Consider the following 24,034-nt stretch of genomic DNA (forward strand, 5'->3'; position numbering starts at 1 on the left):
AAATACAGGTGCGCGCGAATATTTGAAAGCTGTACATTCGGAAAGTCACAGCTGCGTTGTCAGTTTCACGTCCTAGATCAAGTTACTAATGCAACAGGAAGTGCCTCCTTAGGAATCCAGTTGGTGGTGTTACAGTTTTATTTTCATAAGGTGTTATTAGGATAATTTTATTTATGCTTCATTTTAGAGCGATATTCATTTCCTTACTCTAAACAGTATGCTGTCCCCAAGATCGTCTGTGAATGAAACTACAGTTCACAGGAACACGTGGTTAGTAAATGTGGCGTATTTGTTTCTGAAATGAGAGCTAGAACGCAGAGGAATACAATCTGCACTTCACTATTTTTAATAATATTTGAATAACAAAATAACGAGACACATTCGCACATCTAGATATGGGATATCCATGTACATATTTACACTCCTAAACGCAAAAGCAGCGGCAGAATAGTAATACCCAGTCAGCCTGGGCCGCAATTCGAAAGCGCAGTTTGGAGGACAGAGTTGGATGCACACAGAGTTCCTTCTTATTTACAGACTGAGTTGCACTTCTGTCATTGTGAATCTTTCACTCGCGAGAACGACCAACGTTGTCTTGCTTACAGACACTTTAGTGTCAGAGTATAGCTTCACTTCTCGTTCGTTGGACATGTGCCTAGAAGTAAAAGTTTTGTCTGCTATAGTTATACTCAGTTTATGAAGTTGTTTCACGACTGTTCATTGGAAGAAACTGTATACTTTAAGGTGTGGCATACAATTAACGCTTCGCATCCCTCTGGACGTAAACCACAGAACTACCAGTATTACTTTCAGTAACTACCTAAAACTGGAAATAGTGTTAATAAAAATTTCTTCTGGCGAATACAGCTTTCTGTCACGTAATCTTCCCACTTTAAAACAATGAAGCAAACGTTTCAAACATACAGGTCCCCGAACTCGCACACGCTACGTGGACATTCGAGCGCTGGAGATCATCGCCATCAGTGTCCCATGTGTGCCGTCGTGTTTAGTGTTCAGTGTTCACCGTCGCACTCCATCGTTCACCTGTGCCATCGCCATCTTCAGTGTTAGTGCGTCGTGTCAACAGTTTGTAGTGTGGATTATCGTCGAGTGTGAACGGCTCCGTGTTTGTCTTTATGTGTCTACTGTTTTATTACCCACCGTTATGTCACTTCTGTATATCCTTTCTGTTGTTTATTTATCTACTCTATGACTGAAGAGCGGCGTAACATGCTGCTGACAGCCTACCTGTTTGTACGGGTTTGAAAATAACAATAAAGAAAAAAATTCAAAAATAGAGGTCAAGAAAAGAGCAAATAAGAAAATATTGTGCTGCTTTTTCATATAATGATAAAAGCTGAAACTTAGCCAGTTCCTCAATAATAAGATATGTTATTTAGATTTTATATGAACTCATAGTAAACCATTTTCTAAATCATATAATTTTACGTTCCAGTTTCCGTTTTAAATTTATTTTTAACGCTATATCTGGCAATATTCCTGAACCTTCTTCGATCGTGTTTGTACTTTTTTTAGCGTTTTTATGTAACCAAGAAAGAAACACATCAGTTTATTTTTTTTAAATTTTAATATGGCACCATTCAGAAATTATAACAAGCATGAAAATAAACTTATGCCCTATCAATTCCAAATGGATGTAAGAGCGAACAAATGAATCTTCATGAAAATCAGAAAAACTGACTGGAGCACCTCTTTCATTTCACATTAAATGATGCAAATCCTTACATAGTATAGAAGTGTATGTGTGTTTATATGTACGTATATTCCACACCTCCTAACCACTGCATAGATTTCAACCAAACCTAATACACACATTTTTTAGTGTCTGGATAGAATCACTGAGGGCCACCTGCCTCTCAAAGAGGTGGGGGGAGGGGGGGGGTGGTGAAAAAGTAGCGTTACTCATGACGCGTAAATAGCCTGACTAGATACGTCCAGCATGTGAGAATTAGAGCACTTAGTGACTTACAGCCAACTTTACACATAATTTCAAACATTTGCGAGACTTTTTCTCGCTGACAGCTCCCACTAAACGATGAAAGGAATTACATTATCCTTTAACATCATTTTCACTGTTCATACGGTAAAACTCCGGCAATAGGAATGATATTTTAACTTATTTCTTATTTACTACCAACTCTATTTAGATGACATTTCGCAGACAGTATTCACATACATCACTGAATGTACAGTCACGCTCAAAGGTATCAGAACGACCAGAATTACATTTCGCCTGATTCGCATGCAACCCAAATAACGCAGCTGCCTAGCAGCTCCTCTAATCGCTCCTTGGTACAGTCTTTTGACTATTGAAAATGGTTCCAGCAATTCACCACTAGAAAACTCTGCTCTGTATCGCAATAACTCAAGATGTCAAGTAATACCACGATACTAGAAATATCAGGGAACATCTTATCACAGGTAAGACTGTCCTTAAGACTTGTAAGCTCACAATTATTGCAATAAATGACATACCCGAAATGTTACCACTCATTATTACGTCAGATAGGCAATGCACGTAGTAAGTTCGTCGTATTCATGATTTCCTCTTCAAAGTAACATACCGTACTTGTTATTTAACACAAAATGACATTAAAAATTTAAGTTATTCACGAGCACCTAGTTGAGAATGTGTACAAACTTCAAATGACACGACGAACCGCCTCGTTCTGCACATTGATTCAAACCCAGGTCATGCAGACTAAGATTTCGTGACTGACGGATACTAACAGTCATTCCTGACTAGGCATACAGAGAGTGATATACCCTGATTTTAGACAGTATCAGTTAGCAAATATCAACTTTAAATTACATAACGTAATCATTTTTAACGGACGCGAATTCCTACCCAACATCTATTGTCCCTGTTAACGAACTACGAGAGATATTAAATATTGCTTCTACACCAGAAACTTACTTGAAATGCCGTGAGGTAAAGTTTTGTGTCGGACATGGATTCGAACCCAGAACCTAATAGGATTGATATCGAAGCACAATCAACTGTGACATATCGGATTTTTTCGGCAGTAGCTAGACGTTTTAACTGAAATGACGAGACGAGAGAATAATTTTTTTCCTTCCCACGGCTCCAACCCGGCACCTATCGCTGTTATAGTCTAGAGAAAACGAACGTTAAATATGGGTTTGCTACACCAGCAGCGGCGTGTGAGCATTTTTGAACTAGAAATAACATGACGAATAGTTCAGTGTTAACTGGAAATCGAACCTCACAAATATCGTTGTTGACTACACACCAAGAGACGTCGGCTACCGAAGCTACCACCAGCAGCTCGAAATAACATCCATGAACTTACAGTGATCTCTCAAATAGTTCTGTGTCTCACTGGGAGTCAAAATCGTCAGATATCGTTAGTGTTGACAACGAATGAAAATGCATTAAAAATCCAAACAATTATCCACCAGCAGGTAGGTTCTCTCATGTTACAGCTTGATAATACATAATGAAAACTTTAATGCCGGGCCAGGATTCGAACCCATACACGCGCAATATGTGGAGATGTTGAGGAATCTGCAGTTTTGAACAAACAACAAATAGTAATCGAGCTGTATTGTCACGAAGGGGTCAATTTCCGCGTTAAGGGCGGTCTGAATTGCATTTCCAGTTCATAACCAATTTTATCGACACACAGAAGCTCAAATAAAAGATGGAATAAGTGTCCTGTGACCCTACATAGCGTTTGTTTCGCCACTAAATATAAATAACTAGAATAAGAAAGGTTACTGGTGATAGTTTCTACATGTCGTTACTCCTGGCTTTATTGAGGTTCAACCTAACGTCTACTTGGTAAAGAAGGAATATCATGTTCAATGCGAATTTCACACCACAATGCCATTATACTTTCTTCACTTGTCGTAGCCCAAACAGATTAGAATCTGTCTCTCCCTATTAAAAATCATCAGCAGAAGTTGGAATCAAACCCAGACCATGATGATACGAACTTATCAGCCATCCAACAGACCACCAAGTCCACTTCTCTGAGACTCATTATTCTATCATAACACTGTTGCGGCACACTCGTCGAGAATTGTGACACATAGGCTCCCTGTAGAGGTTTTGCAGCATTTTCAGTACATTCATTTACTACGTTGACAGAATCGCCATGAACTAGCTGCCTCGGCTAGCCAGTGCATACATTCGACTCCATTTTGTAATCACCGAAATAAAATCACGTAACTGCCACCTACACAGAACTGCCGACAGTGTAGGATGCATAAATTTAAATAGGAAGTGTTCCTTTCCATTTGAGGTACTCTATTGCGCTATCTGTTTGTTGGAAACGTCGTGCAGTGCAAAAGAAAAGCTGTAACTGGTTGTCTCTCAGAAGAATATGCATTATCTCACAGCACTGTGGAATGCGGGATTTCTGGTGGAACTATTGTTGACTCAGGAGCCGCTGTAGTTACATGACAGCTAGTAACGTTACAGTAAGCGTCGCGCACCGTAGATAAGACGTCGCCGTTTCTATTACATTCGCTGCTACATTTTTTCAAATGCAATTCTGCTGTCTGCTGAAGTTATCAATTTAATGGAACTTTGAACATAATGCCCTTCACTTCTCAACCCAAATTAGCCTCATGTTGATAAAGGGCTAACTTCTGTGACATTTTGTTCTTTTCAGGTTTAATAACAGCCAGGCAGCAAATGCATCTCGAAGCTTTTGTATTATGTATGGGGAGAGCGCATCGTGCCAAAACAGTCAGAAAAGTATTTTGAACATTATCTGTCGTCTGGTAGCGGCATTTTATTCTTCTTCAAACCTTGTTTGACAGCTTTCACTCAGTACAAGTTTTCTACATGCATTTAATCAAACTGCAAGTGCATTGTCATACTGTTATAGATAACATCAGAGAATTCGCATATATCGGGAATGATTTTTTTCTCTCATGTTTAGGATGTTTTAACAACACTAAAGGAAACCTTACCAAATTGTGCACTATATTATAAGAAATGAAATAAAAATACCCACGATCACCTTACGACGAAAGTCTGTTTTAATAAAACTGAGTATCTGTGCAGAAGCTTGTCTCTGTCGGCATGAATTAGTAAAATACTACTCACTTAGATTTCGATTGGGTCTTTGTTTAATCGGTATGCTGTGTCATACTCAACAGGTTTTCAAATGTGGCATTTCATTAATAAAGTTATGTTTTCCTAGAAACCCAAAATTTGCTTGTCAGCAACGGAAAGAGGCATTACCTATTGTGCAGCATTGTAAGCTTTTCACCACTGCACTATGAGCTGAAAGTATTTTCTCGCGATTTCCTTATCGGTGTTTGATCTGACTGCTTGTAGCTCTTTCACAGAAGGGATAAAAACGTTACAGTCAGCGAGACTGGAACCACGAATCTTATCAGACACTTTTTCACAGGTCAGCATGTCACCACAGAGCTAGCTAATGACTATGTATTGTGCCTTTCTCTTACGAGGCCAATAGCGGCTAGAATTTTTTTTTCCTTTATTGTTATTTTAATACCTAAACAACAGGTAGGCTGTCAGCGGCATGCTACGCCGCTCTTCAGCCATAGTGTTGACAGTAACAGAACACAGAATGGAGAATGGAGAATCAGAATGAACATAGTGATGTGCAAAAAAGAGTGGTCACAGATATACAAAAAACAGGGAGCCGTTCACAGTCGACGATAACGACACTGAAAACACGTTGACACGGGGCACAGAACACTGGTGAATCCGACGGCACAAGTGAACGTGACGGCGGACACTAAATAACACAAAACGACGTCACACACTAGAGACACAGCTGGCGATGATCTCCGGTGCGCTAATGTTCACTGAGCGGGTGCGAGTCCGGGGACCTGCCAAGAGAGGAGGAGGGGGTGGGTGGGTGTGTGGGAGAGGGAAAGGGTAGAGCAGAGAAGCCATGGGCAGGGGAGATAGGGGAAGGAGGAAGGGGGAGGGGAAGCCTGGGGGAAGAGGGGAGGAGGAAGGGGATGGGGGAAAAGGAAAAAGAAAGGAAGGGAAGGTAGGGAGGGTGCCTAAAGGAAAGGACACAGGAAGTGGGGGAGTGAGGATCAAAGCTGATAGGAGGGGTAGATGGAGAGGAGGAGGACAGCATCAGGGAGGGGGAGCTGGCGGAAGCCACCTTGGGAGAGGGTAAGGAGGGTGGAGAGATGGAGACCGGGTGGGACGTGGGAATACAGGCGCGGCAGCGGGCGGGGGTGGGAGAGGATCGGGGACACGAGCGGGTGAGGAGGATCGAGTTTGTGTGAGGTGTACAGGATCCGTATTCTTTCAAGGAGAAGGAGGAGGTGGGGGAAGGGGATGAGATCGTACAGGATCCGCGTGGGGGAGGGGAGACGGATGCGATAGGCGAGGCGGAGAGCATGGCGTTCAAGGATTTGGAGGGATTTATAAAAGGTAGGGGGGGGGGGGGCGGAGATCCAAGCTGGAAGGGCGTAACAAAGGATAGGGTGGATGAGGGATTTATAGGTGTGGAGGATGCTGGAGGGGTCCAGACCCCACGTACGGCCGGAGAGGAGCTTGGGGAGACTGATTCGGGAGTGTGCCTTGGCTTGGATTGTCCGAAGGTGGGGAGTCCAGGAGAGACGACGGTCGAGGGTGACGCCAAGGTACGTAAGGGTGGGAGTGAGGGCGATAGGACGGCCTTAGATGGTGAGATAGAAATCAAGGAGGCGGAAGGAAGGGGTGGTTTTGCCTACAATGATCGCCTGGGTTTTGGAGGGATTGACCTTGAGCAACCACTGGTTGCACCAAGTGGTGAACCGGTCAAGATGGGATTGGAGAAGGTGTTGGGAGCTCTGCAGGGTGCGGGCAAGGGCAAGGAAGGCGGTGTCATCGGCAAACTGGAGAAGGTGGACGGGGGGCGTCGGCGGCGGCATGTCCGCCGTGTACAGAAGGTACAGAAGGGGGGAGAAGACGGAGCCTTGGGGCACACCGGCAGAGGGGAAAAAGGTGTAGGAATCTGTGTTATGGATGGTGACATAGGAAGGACGGCGGGAGAGAAAGGAGCCGATCAGACGGACGTAGTTAATGGGAAGGGCGAAGGTTTGGAGCTTGAAGAGGAGACCGGAATGCCATACGCGGTCATAAGTACGTTCGAGGTCCAGTGAGAGGAAGATTGCGGAGCGACGGGAATTAAGCTGGTCGGAAAGGAGATGAGTGAGGTGAAGGAGAAGGTCGTCGGAAGAGAAGGACGGCCGAAAGCCACACTGGGTAACGGGAAGGAGGCGGTGCTGGCAGAGATGCTGGTGGATGCGTCGGGTGAGGATAGATTCCAGGACCTTGCTGAAGACCGAGGTAAGGCTGATGGGACGGTAGGAGGAGACGGCGACGGCGGTTTGCCAGGTTTAAGGAACATTAGAAGACGGGAGGTTTTCCACAGGTCGGGGTAGTAACCGGTGGACAGGACTACATTGTAGAGCCTGGCCAGAGTGGAGAGGAAAGAGACAGGAGCTTTACGAAGGTGACGGTAGGTGACACGATCGTGAAGCGGCTAGAACTCGTCAACCGCTATTTAAAGGACGAGATTAGTTGCGATTTCCATGTTCAACGACTTTCCTGGGCTGAAAACCGTAAATTTACAATCTTTTGTTACACCTCAAGCAATCATAGCTCAGATTATTCAATGGAAATGATAGGAAAAATCAAGTGACCTTTGACGCTTAATTCCGTGCACACCAGGAAGTAACTCGTCGATCATAGAGTTGCCAAACATACCTTGCCTTGTTGCAAAATCTCAGTTACAGTACCAGCAGGAGGAAGACGAACCGATGTGATCCTACAGTGGGCTGGGAAGTGACCATAGATGGCACCTCAAAGACGCGGCTGCTACGGCCTGGAATACGTAAAGCGTCTGATTCACATTTCTGTAACTAGGTTTAGGGACGGGAGCGCAGTTACTAATATTACTCAGAACTGACTGCGAACTAAGCATCATAAATCAGTAACACTCATAGTCGTTTTTATGTATCTTTCGTAACTGCACTCAAAACTATGAAACTCATTCATGGACGTTTTCGTGCCTCGCCGATAGTCAAGCACACCAAACAAATAAAAAGAAGAGAGCGAAAAGGTAGCGAAAAATAAAAAAAGATTGAGAGAGAAGGTAAAAAATTAGAGTAAGGAAATTGAATACCAGTATGTAAGGAAATCTTTCATTAAAATGACACGTTCCACATCATTACGAAATGTCGTATTCAAGATCTATGGAACAAGTATTAATCTAATCTAATAATATCATTTTGCTAACTAGCCGTGAAGTGTCATGAATTATCGAAATATTCGCCAATATCAGTAACCAAATCTAAACTTAAAAATAAAAGACAGTTTTTGTAATAAACCGGGACTAATATCAAGACCCTTTCATCCCTGTTAACTAACCACGAAAGATGTCTAATATACCTCCATTCTGAAGTAACAAAATGTGTATGCATTTAAAGATGAAGCGCATGAAGTTCTGTGACGGAGATACGAACCCGACACGTAATCGGATTGTTAAGTATGCAAAATCAAACGTTATGTATCGGTTTTTCTTACCAGCTGCTAGGTGTTTGAATCTAAAATAAGGATACACATTCTTGTGCCTGAGCGACAATCGAACCGCACTCCTATCGTTCTTCTTTATCGTCCACGAATATAGCTTAAGTATCAATTGCTTACTCAGCAACAGTAAGATGTGTGCGTGGTTGACCAGACATTGTACATAAACAGACATTAAAAATACACGTCAATTTTCACTAGTAGGCCGGAGTGCACGTGATAAGGCTTGAAATGAAGTTATGAATATTTTGTACTGGATCAGGATTCGGACCATGACACTTACATTTGGAGGAGACCTAGCGAAGTTTGCCGTCTTGGAAAAAGGAACGAATTTATTTAACTATACTGTTCCGAGAGGTTCAGATTCTCGAAAGAGGAGATACGAATTCGAATCACAGTCCAGCACCAAATTTTTCAACGTCTCTAGCTCAATCAAGTACAAGCAAAATAAGAGCCCTGTTCCTTTAAATGGCGTCGCGCGGGATTAGCCGAGCGGTCTCAGGCGCTGCAGTCATGGACTGTGCGGCTGGTCCCGGCGGAGGTTCGAGTCCTCCCTCGGGCATGGGTGTGTGTGTTCGTACTTAGGATAATTTAGGTTAATTAGAATGAATGCTTAGGGACTTATGAACTTAGCAGTCAAGTCCCATAAGATTCCATACACACAACCCTTTAAATGGCTATCGGTTCATCAAATAAAACAAAATTTTCCAATGTAAGTAAGTTTACTGGTGACTGCATTTCTGTTTACCATGACCTCCAACTATGTCATTTCCCAACGTAAACCGTCTCGGCCCAGTTGGGAATGAAAGAACGTGATGTTTAATGCGGAATCTGGATTATACCATCTTTCTCCTGAGGTTACCAAAGGTAAAGTACATCTGTTTGTGCCTCTTAAAAGTAAATGCCTGAACCCACGCATTGCACCTGTGATAGTTCGTTCCACCAGACCATTGTGGCCACATTTTCCAGCCCCAGGAGTGTGCTGTAACGGATGATGTGCTTGGCTTACAAAATTAGTCACGGTGGACAAAATGCGAGTCTATTAAACGGTTAAGTAGAAGCAAGCCTCAGACGCGCAGATTATGCTATTCTCATTTCAGCAGGATGTCATGACTCTTCTAGTCATCATAGCCTCGATGCGAAGCCATTTTGAAATTTTCACTAATTAAAGACATTTCTTAGTTTGAGGAATTCCTCTTTGAAGTGTGAAGTTACCGGATAATTCGATTATTAACGTCATTGTTACTATCGTTTCCTTCATATCGCTGCTGGAACACATGTGCTTGAAGATCGTTTAAGGCCTTTTGGTCATAATAGAAGTAGTTGCCAAAGAACGGGTTCTTTCCCTGTCTACAGAACCCTTTTCGTGCTAATATCAAACATCAGCAGTTACTCGTAGATTACGTTAATACTACAGTAACTGGTGAAGACGTAACCTGATAACATAAACACGCTGCCTTTCTTCGGTTACTTGCGACTAGAAATTGCTGTAGAATACCGCGAAACCAAAAGCCAAGGGATCGTACTGCCTTCTGCTATATGTCGCTGTCAGTTCTTCCATATGATTTGGTCGACGTGACCTGTTTTCAAGTTGTGTATGACAGAGAATGTTTTAGAAAATCAATTGTTTTCCACTGCAAGAAGCAGAAAGATTTTCATTCTAAGCTATCCAAGATCAAAATTTTCGCAATATTAGTTCAAATTGAATATTCGATTCTATAGTGTAGGAAAGTATTTCACAGTTGCAAAATCCGCATCCCACTCATTGTCCTTAGACTTAGTCGCTGACCATAAATTCTAGCTCAGGTGACACCACTTTAAGCAACCTTATGTAGCGAAGACTATTTGCCAGTGCTCTCTCTCACCGGAAGATTTGCATTTCACTCATTGGGCTCCATAAGTACACTGTAACAGTAATTTCTGTGTGTATGCAATGCATAGGGATTGTAGAAGTTAGTGGTTTCTTCTGTATGCAATATGCCTGACCCAAACGGGCCCTTTATCATTACAGGCCCTGGGCGGTGCAACATCATACTGACAATAGTAATGTGCTTATATAGACAACCTCGCTGTTCGTTTTACCAGATTTTGTAATCATTTAAATAAAACAACATGACCTTCCAGTGGGAGACATTTCGTCCCCTTTTTCCTTCTGTGAAATTTGTCAGTAAGCTTTTTGCCTTCCAACCAGCGAAATGCGGTAGAGTACTTCCGGTAAACGATTCATAAACCACGATTTAGTGCCGTTAAGACGATTTCTTTAAACATTGACGTAGCTGAAGGAATTTAGTTTCTTCTTAAATCGCCTTATGCAGCAACGTTCACAGATATCTCAAATAGGAAAAGCTCTTTATTCAGGTACGAAGGTTGTAAAACAAACTTCCCACAATTTTGTGTCAGGTTGATCTTTTCTTCTGATGGCACTCCATAAGCATTTTGTCTAAGAGGTATCACAAGTAATCCTCCTGTAGCTGTGGGAATCATTGGTTGAAAACGAGATTAACACCAGTGGGTACAGTACTGCTAAATGTTTAAAATGATTATCAACCTAAGTCTGAGTTCATCCACAAACAGAGGCGTATTTATAATATTGAAGCTAGACTGTGTATCCTTGTCTTCCTTGACTGGGCACTGGAAGGCGCTGACACACACTTATACAATACAATGAATACTTGTAACGCTATATTTAACGCTGCTCTCATAAACTAATTTTGTTTTCTAATTCTTCTTGTTCTCAAGCGTGCAATATGTGTTGCAGATACAGTCAGAGGGAAAAACTGACTGCCGAGTCGTTCACGTGAGGTGGAATATACAGTCGTGCTCCCTTTTGAATTCTATGTTCGGCAGTATGCTCGATGTGTTAACATTGTAGACTGTTACATTTCCCGGAGGAACTCTTCAACATCTACATCTACATACATGCTCCGCAATCCACCATACGGTGCGTGGCGGAGGGTACCTCGTACCACAATTAGCAACTTCTCTCTCTGTTCCACTCCCAAACAAAACGAAGGGAAAACGACTGCCTGTATGCCTCTGTACGAGCCCTAATCTCTCTTATGTTATCTTTGTGGTCTTTCCGCGAATTATAAGTTGGCGGCAGTAAAATTGTACTGTAGTCTGCCTCAAATGCCTGCCGCGGTGGCCGTGCGGCTCTAGGCGCTTCAGTCCCGAGCCGCGCTGTTGCTACGATCGCAGGTTCGAATCCTGCCTCGGGCATGGGTGTGTGTGATGTCCTTAGGTTAGTTAGGTTTAAGTAGTTCTAAGTTCTAGGGGACTGATGACCACAGCAGTTGAGTCCCATAGTGCTCAGAGCCATTTGAGCCAGCCTCAAATGCTGGTTCTCTAAATTTCCTCAGTGTCGATTCACGAAAATAACGCCGCCTTTCCTCTAGAGACTCCCACCCGAGTTCCTGAAGCATTTCCGTAACACTCGCGTGATGATCAAACCTACCAGTAACAAATCTAGCAGCCCGCCTCTGAATTGCTTCTATGTCCTCCCTCAATCCGACCTGATAATGATCCCAAACGCTCGAGCTGTACTCAAGAATAGGTCGTATTAGTGTTTTATATGCGGTTTCCTTTACAGATGAACGACATCTTCCCAAAATTCTACCAATGAACCGAAGACGACTATCTGCCTTTCCCACAACTGCCATTACATGCTTGTCCCACTTCATATCGCTCTGCAATGTTACACCCAAATAATTAATCGACGTGACTGTGTCAAGCACTACACTACTAATTGAGTATTCAAACATTACAGAATTCTTTTTCCTATTCATCTGCATTAATTTACATTTATTTAAATTTAGAGGTAGCTGCCATTCTTTACACCAATCACAAATCCGGTCCAAGTCATCTTGTATGCTCCTACAGTCACTCAACGACGACACCTTCCTGTACACCACAGCATCATCAGAAAACAGACGCACATTTCTATCCACCCTATCCGAAAGATCATTTATGTAGATAGAAAACAACAGCGGACCTACCACACAACCCTGGGGCACTCCAAATGATACCCTCACCTCCGATGAACACTCACCATCGAGGACAACGTACTGGGTTCTATTACTTAAGAAGTCTTGGAGCCAGTCACATATTTGGGAACCAATTCAATATGCTCGTACCTTAGTTAGGAGTCTGCAGTGGGGCACCGAGTCAAATGCTTTCCGGAAGTTGAGGAATATGGCATCCGTTTGATACCCTTCATCCATGGTTCGCAAGATATCATGTGAAAAAAGGGCGAGTTGCGTTTCGCAGGAGCGATGCTTTCTAAAGCTGTGCTGATGCATGGACAGCAACTCTTGACTGCAGTCTGAGTACGTCACTCTTGTCTATGACTATAGTCTTGAGGTAAAACGCGAGACTAACTAATACGACGTCTGGTAACCAAAATCACACGTTGACAGAATATTTATTGCCCCTTTCCTCTCGGTGCTGAAGCTGTGAGTATAATTCAAGCGAATCTACAATATACCTGTATTTCGCTTTCTCTAACATTGGTAATAACGGTTTGGTTCAGATTTCTTGGCTGACCATCTGCCTCTGAACACCACTTGTGTCCGAGTTCTTTGGGACCCATTTGCTGCCTAATGGCGGGGGCTGAGGCACTGCTCTGCCTCGCCTCCTGCCGACGTCTGCTCCACTCCTCACTCTCGACGATGTAAACCTTTAATGTTGTTGAGGGGTGACCCATAAAATCTGTCTACGATTTGTGTTTCACACTCGATAGCAATGGAGGCACAAAACCGTTTTTATTTAATGAGTTTTATTACACTAGTATGCAATACATCAATGTGGCATGGAATTAATTTCATTGTTTCTGATCCAGTGCGCTATAATTAAAGCGTCACATCCTGTTCTTTTTGCTTTCACAGCAGATTCTTCAAATAATTTATTTTTGTCATGGATTCATGTGTGTCCAGGCACAGAGAGTAAATTCAATGTAATATGTTTCTTTCTTTGATTCCCTATTGTAAATGGATGCGAAACATTGTGTCAATACCTTTCAGAACCTGCTCTATAGCTACTAAGGCAAATCGCTTGTTTTGAGGTCCATACATTAAATAATGGAGAAGTGAACGCTGTTTAAAAGTGATATTTAAAATATTCAATTGGATTTAAAGCGACAAAATTGCCCATATTTGAAGCTACCCATAGAAAAAGTAAGTTGCTAGAGCCGCTGTTGGCAAACGTCTGCAGAAAGTTCCTGAATGCTACTGTGGAAATTTAGCGTAGAGGCCCTGTAGTAACCAAGAAGTTCCTTTCCTTCATACTTATCACCCTGGCATATGAGCCTTAAGAGAAGAACAATATTGAATTTTGAATCGTTGATGGTCGATTCGAATTTCTTCAGAGACGCTTGTATTGTGAAGCAGCTTGGCAGTCAGAAAGCCGAGATCGATGACCATTAACACAACTTACTGTGTCGAGCTACCAAGAGGATTTGATGTGTAATGGTTTTCTCCTGATATCGATATATAATTTTATCTAGAAATTCGCAGCCCCATAAAATAAATCAGAAAAAAAGCTTGCACATGCTGGCCCCTAACATGGTTAGAACTGATGACTCCTTGAACCGTTGCGACACGAGACATGGGCGGTACCACAGGGCTACGGACACACTGCTGCCAGCATGCCTCTCTCATCCTGACGTTGGTCGCTCAGCCTCATACTGCATCGTGAAAGATAGAAAAAGTTGTCACTTACGTGAAGAATAGCATTTCTTTAGCCAAAAAATTGAATTTTCTGTCTCAGTGTCTTAGATTACATGAGGATTATATAGCACAAGTCATTCAAATGGAAAGGGAACATCACATAAATTTAGCGAGTCAATTCAGTACCATATGCGGAAGTGATTGCACTGTCACAGTGTTGCCAAATGTTTGTGACGATGTTGCCAATTCTCAGCTGTGGTAGGAACAGCTCTGTAGCGTTATGGGAGGAGCATCCTGTGCTCATGTCATAGGAGGATACGGAGAGGAGGCACGGGCTTTGGTTAATATGCAGCGTTTTCTCCTACCAGTTGCGTCAAACATTCAGGTTTGTAATCTTCCATCATCATTACAGTTTCCCACAAAATATATACGAATAAAACACCTACCTTGTTACTTTGTGATAATGATTATTTCAGTACAATTAAAAGTCTTTGGAAATCAACTTTGCCCACCTGTCACGAAACGTAAGGCAACAAACACTTTGCACCTCGAAATCGATTGCATCTATGTGCAGTCTTGTGATCATACAAGTAGAATTTCATGAATTGCACGAGAATGTAGAAAAATGTTGGTGCAAATGGAAGCTGTAAGAAACATAGTTAACATATTATTCTGTACCACGTAATAATTCATTTGAAAATTCAGAAGAGAAGAAACTAAAAATTATGCCCATTAAGACAGAAACTAAAGTGCAGATGCGGGCACTGTGCAGATCTGCGCTTTTTCATCTTCAGATCTATAAAAATAATGTATACTAACCAGCGTATTCATTGCTTTCGTTATGTTTCCCTCTTGTTTAGTCTTCTAGTGGTGAACTGGATCCACACCCATGAGTCTGATTGTTTCTTTGTATCCATCCATCTACTATCTTTGTGTGTTATGCTTCGGTGTTCAAAAAACAAAATGTTATGCCTGCTCCCACGAGGTATTACAACGAGGTTACAAGAAGGCTAACCAATTATAATCAAAATACAGTGAGACGCCTATTTGTCTGTCGTCATGGTGTTAAGTCGACAGAAATATTTGGGTGTTATTGCCGTCATAACCGGCATTCCGTTGTCGTCTTCTCTTATTGAGATTTTCATATTACCCTGAACACAAGACGCCGAGATAAATGTGTATATTCTCCGTGACGAAACATCCCACATTCCATTCATCCAGATCTATTCGTTAAGTGCATCGGCAGCAATGAGTGATAGGAAAGCAGTAGTGAGGTGGCGAATAGCAATAAACATTGTAGTAATAACAAATCAGTAATCAAGGATGTTTACGGCATTACAGATGATTAACAAAATAACCAAGAAAGCCTGAGTGTTTAATTGGACCACTGCAAAGGTGTTCTTCGCACTTTGTTACTGAATCCTGTTCTGGTTGTTTGCAGAGAGAAAAGAAATAACCCTGTAGCCATACATATCGCTAGTACAACGAGATATTACCTATCAACTAACCTTGCTTTACATGACGAGACGAGCATGGCGTCACCGAGCTGATATTTGAAATATATTTCTGTTTTCTCTCTCTCTCTCTTTTTATTTTTATGTTTTGAGGAAATCAGCGAGAAGCGCAAATAATAAGCAAATAGGCATATAACCTGTTTACAGATATTTTCATTGGGATACATAATGGGAAAATACAAATTTTAAGTGTATTATTGCGTAATTCCAGTTATTGACAGTCTATTCGTGAGCTTGCTCGCATTCAGTGGGGTGAAACCGATCACAGAAGCAAGCAAAACATAAATATTTCTTGCAGCATGGGCAACACACAAACGAAATCAAGCTGCACTGATGTGTTGTCCGGTATACTGCACGAAAACATATCTGATTCATGTTGTTAAATACAGCTCTATCAGATATCAATTTGGATGCGTACCAAGTGTATAAAAGTGTATCTTGAGATCTAAGGAGCTGCAGTCATGGACTGTGCGGCTGGTCCCGGGGGAAGTTCGAAACCTCCCTCGGGCATGAGTGTGTGTGTTTGTCCTTAGGATAATTTAGGTTAAGTAGTATGTAAGAAGAAAGATTAAGGAAATGCAAACCTACGTTTCTAGCATTTGTAGACTTAGATAAAGCATTTGACAATGTTGACTGGAATACTCTCTTTCAAATTCTAAAGGTGGCAGGGGTAAAATACAGGGAGCGAAAGACTATTCACAATTTGTACAGAAACCAGATGGCAGTTATGAGAGTCCAGAGGCATGAAAGGGAAGCAGTGGTTGGGAAGGGAGTGAGACAGGGTAGTAGCCTCTCCCCGATGTTATTCAATCTGTATATTGAGCAAGCAGTAAAGGAAACAAAAGAAAAATTCGGAGTAAGTATTAAAAACCATAGAGAAGAAATAAAAACTTTGAGGTTCGCCAATGACATTGTAATTCTATCAGAGACAGCAAAGGACTTGGAAGAGCTGTTGAACGGAATGGACAGTGTCTTGAAAGGAGGAAATAAGATGAACATCAACAAAAGCAAAACGAGGATAATGGAATGAAGTCGAATTAAGCCAAATGATGCTGAGGGAATTAGATTAGGAAATGAGACGCTTAAAGTAGTAAATGAGTTTTGCTATTTGGGGAGCAAAATAACTGACGATGGTCGAAGTAGAGATGATATAAAATGTAGACTGGCAATGGCAAGGAAAGCGTTTCTGAAGAAGAGGAATTTGTTAACATCGAGTATAGATTTAAGTGACAGGAAGTCGTTTCTGAAAGTATTTGTATGGGGTGTAGCCATGTATGGAAGTGAAACATGGACCATAAATAGTTAGGACAAGAAGAGAACAGAAGATTTCGAAATGTGGCGCTACAGAAGAATGCTGAAGATTAGATGGGTATATCACATAACTAATGATGAAGTATTGAATAGAATTGGGGAGAAGAGGAGTGTGTGGCACAACTTGACAAAAAGAAGGGACCGGTTAGTAGGACATGTTCTGAGGTATCAAGGGATCACAAATTTAGCATTGGAGGGCAGCGTGGAGGGTAAAAATCGTTGAGGGAGACCAAGAGATGGATACACTAAGCAGATTCAGTAATATGTACGTTGCAGTAAGTACTGGGATATGAAGCAGCTTGCACAGGATAGGGTAGCATGGAGAGCTGCATCAAACCAGTCTCAGGACTGAATACAACAACAACAACAACAACAACAACAGTGTGTAACTTTAGGGACTGATGACCTTAGCTGTTAAGTCCCATAAGATTATGGGATATGAAGCAGCTTGCACAGGATAGGGTAGCATGGAGAGCTGCATCAAACCAGTCTCAGGACTGAATACAACAACAACAACAACAGTGTGTAACTTTAGGGACTGACGAACTTAGCTGTTAAGTCCCATAAGATTTCACAAGCATTTGAACATATATCTTGAAATACGCAGAAAGTCACATAGAGGTATTCGACTGAAACATAGCTATGACCAAGATTGTAACTGGGGTCGACAGAATCGTCGTTTACCACCCTGACAACTCGAGCGGTAACAGTGCTCGACCGGGTACTTACGTTTACTGGTATCAAAGCTACAGCATGAAAGCACAAAAATGTTAATAACCCGAAGATCATTAACATTAGAACCCATAGAAAGTAAAGCAGTCATCAGTCAGAACAGTGGGGCGTTAATAGGCACGGTCTTGTTGGAGGTGGTATGCCATTGCTTTCCTCCGACATTTGATTTGAATTACCTAGCAAGTTAATAGGTGAACCAATAGTTTAATGTGGCTTTCGGATCACAGTGCAACTAGGCATTTTTGACATCAACGAACACTGCCCGATGGGAAATAAGTGTAAAATGACACATAAAATTCGTAATCCTGAAGAGGGAATGAACCTGACACCTTGGTATCCGTAGTCGTATTCTTCTTCACTTTGGCACCATGCAACTACTGCTGTGAGTTCTACTTGGCATTAAAATTAATGATTTCCCATTTGTGCCAGCGTTGGCACTTGCGTGTCCCTTAGGAGACCTTCCTTTTGGGATTACCCTGGTATACGTATGTGTAAACGCCTTTCGATGCCCACTCAAGTAAGACAAGGATACACAGTCTAGCTTCAATATTATAAATACGCCTCTGTTTGTGGATGAACTCAGACTTAGGTTGATAATCATTTTGGTATCCGTAGTCGTATTCTTCTTCACTTTGGCACCATGCAACTACTGCTGTGAGTTCTACTTGGCATTAAAATTAATGATTTCCCATTTGTGCCAGCGTTGGCACTTGCGTGTCCCTTAGGAGACCTTCCTTTTGGGATTACCCTGGTATACGTATGTGTAAACGCCTTTCGATGCCCACTCAAGGAAGACAAGGATACACAGTCTAGCTTCAATATTATAAATACGCCTCTGTTTGTGGATGAACTCAGACTTAGGTTGATAATCATTTTGAACATTTAGCAGTACTGTACCCACTGGTGTTAATCTCGTTTTCAACCAATGATTCCCACAGCTACAGGAGGATTACTTGTGATACCTCTTAGACAAAATGCTTATGCAGTGCCATCAGACGAAAAGATCAACCTGACACAAACTGTGGGAAGTTTGTTTTACAACCTTCGTATCTTGGATAAAGAGCTTTTCCTATTTGAGATATCTGTGAACGTTGCTGCATAAGGCGAGTTAAGAAGAAACTAAATTCCTTCAGCTACGCCAATGTTTAAAGAAATCGTCTTAACGGCACTAAATCGTGGTTTATGAATCGTTTACCGGAAGTACTCTGCCGCATTTCGCTGGTTGGAAGGCAAAAAGCTTACTGACAGTTTTCACAGAAGGAAAAAGGGGACGAAATGTCTCCCACTGGAAGGTCATGTTTTATTTAAATGATTGCAAAATCTGGTAAAACTAACAGCGAGGTTGTCAATATAAGCACATTACTGTTATCAGTATGATGTTGCACCGCCCAGGGCCTGTAATGAGAAAGGGTCCGTTTGGGTCAGGCATATTGTATACAGAAGTGGAAGAGAGAGCACCACTAAATTCTACAATCCCTATGCATTGCATACACACAGAAATTACTGTTACAGTGTACTTATGGAGCCCAATGAGGGAAATGCATAGTTTCTGGCGAGGGAGAGCACTGGCAAATAGTCTTCGCTACATAAGGTTGCTTAAAGTGGTGTCACCTGAGCTAGAATTTATGGTCAGCGACTAAGTCTAAGGACAATGAGTGGGATGCGGATTTTGCAACTGTGAAATACTTTCCTACACTATAGAATCGAATATTCAATTTGAACTAATATTGCGAAAATTTTGATCTTGGATAGCTTAGAATGAAAATCTTTCTGCTTCTTGCAGTGGAAAACAATTGATTTTCTAAAATATTCTCTGTCATACACAACTTGGAAACAGGTCACGTCGACCAAATCATATGGAAGAACTGACAGCGACGTATATCAGAAGGCAGTACGAACCCTTGGCTTTTCGTTTCGCAGTATTCCACAGCCATTTCTAGGCGCAAGTAACCGAAGAAAGGCAGCGTGTTTATGTTATCAGGTTACGTCTTCATCAGTTACTTTAGTATTAACGTTATTTACGAGTAACTGCTGATGTTTGATATTAGCACGAAAAGGGTTCTGTAGACAGGGAAAGAACCCGTTCTTTGGCAACTACTTCTACTATGACCAAAAGGCCTTAAACGATCTTCAAGCAGCGATATGAAGGAAACGATAGTAACAATGACGGTAATAATCGAATTATCCGGTAACCTCACAGGTCACAGAGGATTTTCTCGAACTAAGAAATTTCTTTAATTAGTGAAAATTTCAAAATGGCTTCACATCGAGGCTATGATGACTAGAAGAGTCATGATATCCTGCTGACATGAGAATAGCATAATCTGCACGTCAGAGGCTTGCTTCTACTTAACCATTTAATAGACTCGCATTTTTTCCACCGTGACTAATTTTGTAAGCCAAGCACATCATCCGTTACAGCACACTCCTGGGACTGGGAAATGTGGCCACAATGGTCTGGTGGAACGAACTATCACAGGTGCAATGCGTGGGTTCAGGCATTTACTTTTAAGAGGCACAAACCTCAGGAGAAAGATGGTATAATCCAGAATCCGCATTAAACATCACGTTCTTTCATTCCCAACTGGGCCGAGCCGGTTTACGTTGGGAAATGACATAGCTGGAGGTCATGGTAAACAGAAATACTGTCACCAGTAAACTTACTTACATTGGAAAATTTTGTTTTATTTGATGAACCGATAGCCATTTGAAGGGTTGTGTGTGTGGAATCTTATGGGACTTGACTGCTAAGGTCATAAGTCCCTAAGCTTTCACACTACTTAACCTAAATTATCCTAATTACGAACACACACACCCATGCCCGAGGGAGGACTCGAACCTCCGCCGGGACCAGCGGCACAGTCCATGACTGCAGCGCCTGAGACCGCTCGGCTAATCCCGCGCGACGCCATTTAAAGGAACGGGGCTCTTATTTTACTTGTACTTGATTGAACTAGAGACGTTGAAAAATTTGGTGCTGGACTGTGGCTCGAATTCGTATCTCCTATTTCGAGGATCTGAATCTCCCGGAACAGTATAGTTCAATAAATTCGTTCCTTTTTCCAAGACTGCAAACCTCTCTAGGTCTCCTCCAAAGGTGTGTTGGTCCGAATCCTGATCCAGTACAAAAATATTCATAACTTCATTTCATGCCCTATCACGTGCACACCGGCCTACTAGTGAAAATTAACGTGCATTTTTAATGTCTGTTCATGTGTTGCCAACAATTTCTGGTCAAACACGAACGCATCTTACTGTTGCTGAGTTAGCAATTGATACAAAAGCTATATTCGTGGACGATAAAGAAGAACGATAGGAGTGCGGTTCGATTGTCGCTCAGGCACAAAAATGTGTATCCTTACTTTAGATTCAAACACCTAGCAGCTGGTAAGAAAAACCGATACATAACGCTTGATTTTGCATACTTAACAATCCGATTACGTGTCGGGTTCATATCTCCGTCACAGAACTTCATGCGCTTCATCTTTAAATGCATACACATTTTGTTACTTCAGAATGGAGGTATATTAGACATCTTTCGTGGTTAGTTAACAGGGATGAAAGGTTCTTGATATTAGTCCCGGTTTATTACAAAAACTGTCTTTTATTTTTAAGATTAGATTTGGTTACTGACATTGGCGAAAATTTCGGTAATTCATGACACTTCACGGCTAGTTAGCAAAATGATATGATTAGATTAGATCAATACTTGTTCCATAGATCTTGAATACGACATTTCGTAATGATGTGGAACGTGTCATTTTAATGAAAGGTTTACCTACATTCCGGTATTCAATTTCTTTACTACAATTACACACACACACACACACACACACACACACACACACACACACACACACACTATTTATTTGTTTGGAGTGCTCGACTATCGGCGAGGCTCGAAAACGTCCATGAATGAGTTTCATAGTTTTGAGTGCAGTTACGAGAGATATATAAAAACGACTATGAGAGTTACTGATTTGTATTTTACTAATTCGTGCCGACAGAGGCACGCTTGTGCACAGATACTCAGTTTTATTAAAACAGACTTTCGTCGTAAGGTGATCGTGGGTAGTTTTATTTCATTTCTTGTAACACAGCGCACAATTTTCGTAAGGTTTCCTTTAGTGTTGTTAAAACTTCCTAAACATGAGAGAGAAATTAATCATCACCGATATATGCGAATTCTCTGATGTTATCCATAACAGTATGACAATGCACTTGCAGTTTATTGATTAAATGCATGTAGAAAACTTGTACTGAGTGAAAGCTGTCAAACAAGGTTTGAAGACGAACAAAATGCCACTGCCAGACGACAGATAATGTAGAAAATACTTTTCTGACTATTTTGGCACGATGCGCTCTCCCCATACATAATACAAAAGCTTCGAGATGCATCTGCTGCCTGGCTGTTATTAAACCTGGAAAGAACAAAATGTCACAGAAGTTAGCCCTTTTTCCACATGCGCATATTTTGGGATGAGAAGTGAAGGGCATTATGTTCAAAGTTCCTATAAATTGATAACTTCAGCAGACAGCAGAATTGCATTTTAAAAAAATTTAGCAGCGAATGTAATATAACCGGCGACGTCTTATCTACGGTGCGCGACGCTTACTGTTACGCTACTAGCTGTCATGTAACTACAGCGGCTCCTGAGTCAACAATAGTTCCACCAGAAATCCCGCATTCCACAGTGCTGTGAGATAATGCATATTCTTCTGAGAGACAACCAGTTACAGCTTTTCTTTTGCACTGCACGACGTTTTCAACAAACAGATAGCGCAACAGAGTACCTCAAATGGAAAGGAACACTTCCTATTTAAATTTATGCATCCTACACTGTCGGCAGTTCTGTGTAGGTGGCATTTACGTCATTTTATTTCGGTGACTACAAAATGGAGTCGCATGTATGCACTGGGTAGCCGAGGCAGCTAGTTCATAGCGCCTCCGTCAACGTAGTAAATGAATGTACTGATAATGCTGCAAACCCCTACAGGGAGCCCGTGTGTCACAATTCTCGACGAGTGTGCCGCAACAGTGTTATGACAGAATAATGAGTCTCAGAGAAGTGGACTTGGTGGTCTGTTGGATGGCTGATAAGTTCGTATCATCATGGTCTGGGTTTGATTCCAACTTCTGCTGATAATTTTTAATAGGGAGAGCCAGATTCTAATCTTTTTGGGCTACGCCAAGTGAAGAAAGTATAATGGCATCGTGGTCTGAAATTCATATTGAACGTTATATTTCTTCTGTACCAAGTAGACGTCAGGTTCATCCACAATAAAGTCAGGAGTGGCGACATGTAGAAACTATCACCAGTAACCTTTCTTATACTAGTTATTTATTTTTAGTGACGAATTAAACGCTATATAGGGTCACGGGACATTTATTCCATCTTTTATTTGAGCTTCGGTGTGTCGATAAAATTTGTTATGAACTGGGAATGCATCTCAGACTGCCCTTAACGCGGAATTTCACCCCTTCGTGACAATACATCTCGACTACTGTTTGTTGTTTGTTCAAAACTGAAGATTCCTCAGCATCTCCACATATTGCGTGTGTATGGGTTCAAATTCTGGCCCGGCACTAAAGTTCTCATTATGTGTTATCAAGCTGAAACATGTTGTTGTTGTTGTTGTTGTTGTTGTTTTTGTGGTCTTCAGTCCTGAGACTGGTTTGATGCAGCTCTCCATGCTACTCTATCCTGTGCAAGCTTCTTCATCCCCCGGTACTTACTGCAACCTACATTATTCTGAATCTGCTTAGTGTATTCACCTCTTGATCTCCCTCTATGATTTTTACCCTCCACACTGCCCTTCAATGCTAAATTTGTGATCCTTTGATGCCTCAGAACATGTCCTACCAACCGGTCCCTTCTTCTTGTCAAGTTGTGCCACAAACTCCTCTTCTCCCCAATTCTATTCAATACCTCCTCATTAGTTATGTGATCTACCCATCTGATCTTCAGCAATCTTCTGTAGCACCACATTTCGAAAGCTTCTATTCCCTTCTTGCCCAAACTATTTATCGTCCATGTTTCACTTCCATACATGGCTACAATCCATACAAATACCTTAAGAAACGACTTCCTGACACTTAAATCTACACTAGATGTTAACAAATTTCTCATCTTCAGAAACGCTTTTCTTGCCATTGCCAGTCTACACTTTATATCCTCTCTACCTCCACCATCATCAGTTATTCTGCTCCCCAAATAGCAAAACTCCTTTACTACTTTAGGTGTTTCATTTCC

Source organism: Schistocerca serialis, chromosome 3, assembly GCF_023864345.2.
Source record: "Schistocerca serialis cubense isolate TAMUIC-IGC-003099 chromosome 3, iqSchSeri2.2, whole genome shotgun sequence".
Classification (NCBI taxonomy): domain Eukaryota; kingdom Metazoa; phylum Arthropoda; class Insecta; order Orthoptera; family Acrididae; genus Schistocerca; species Schistocerca serialis.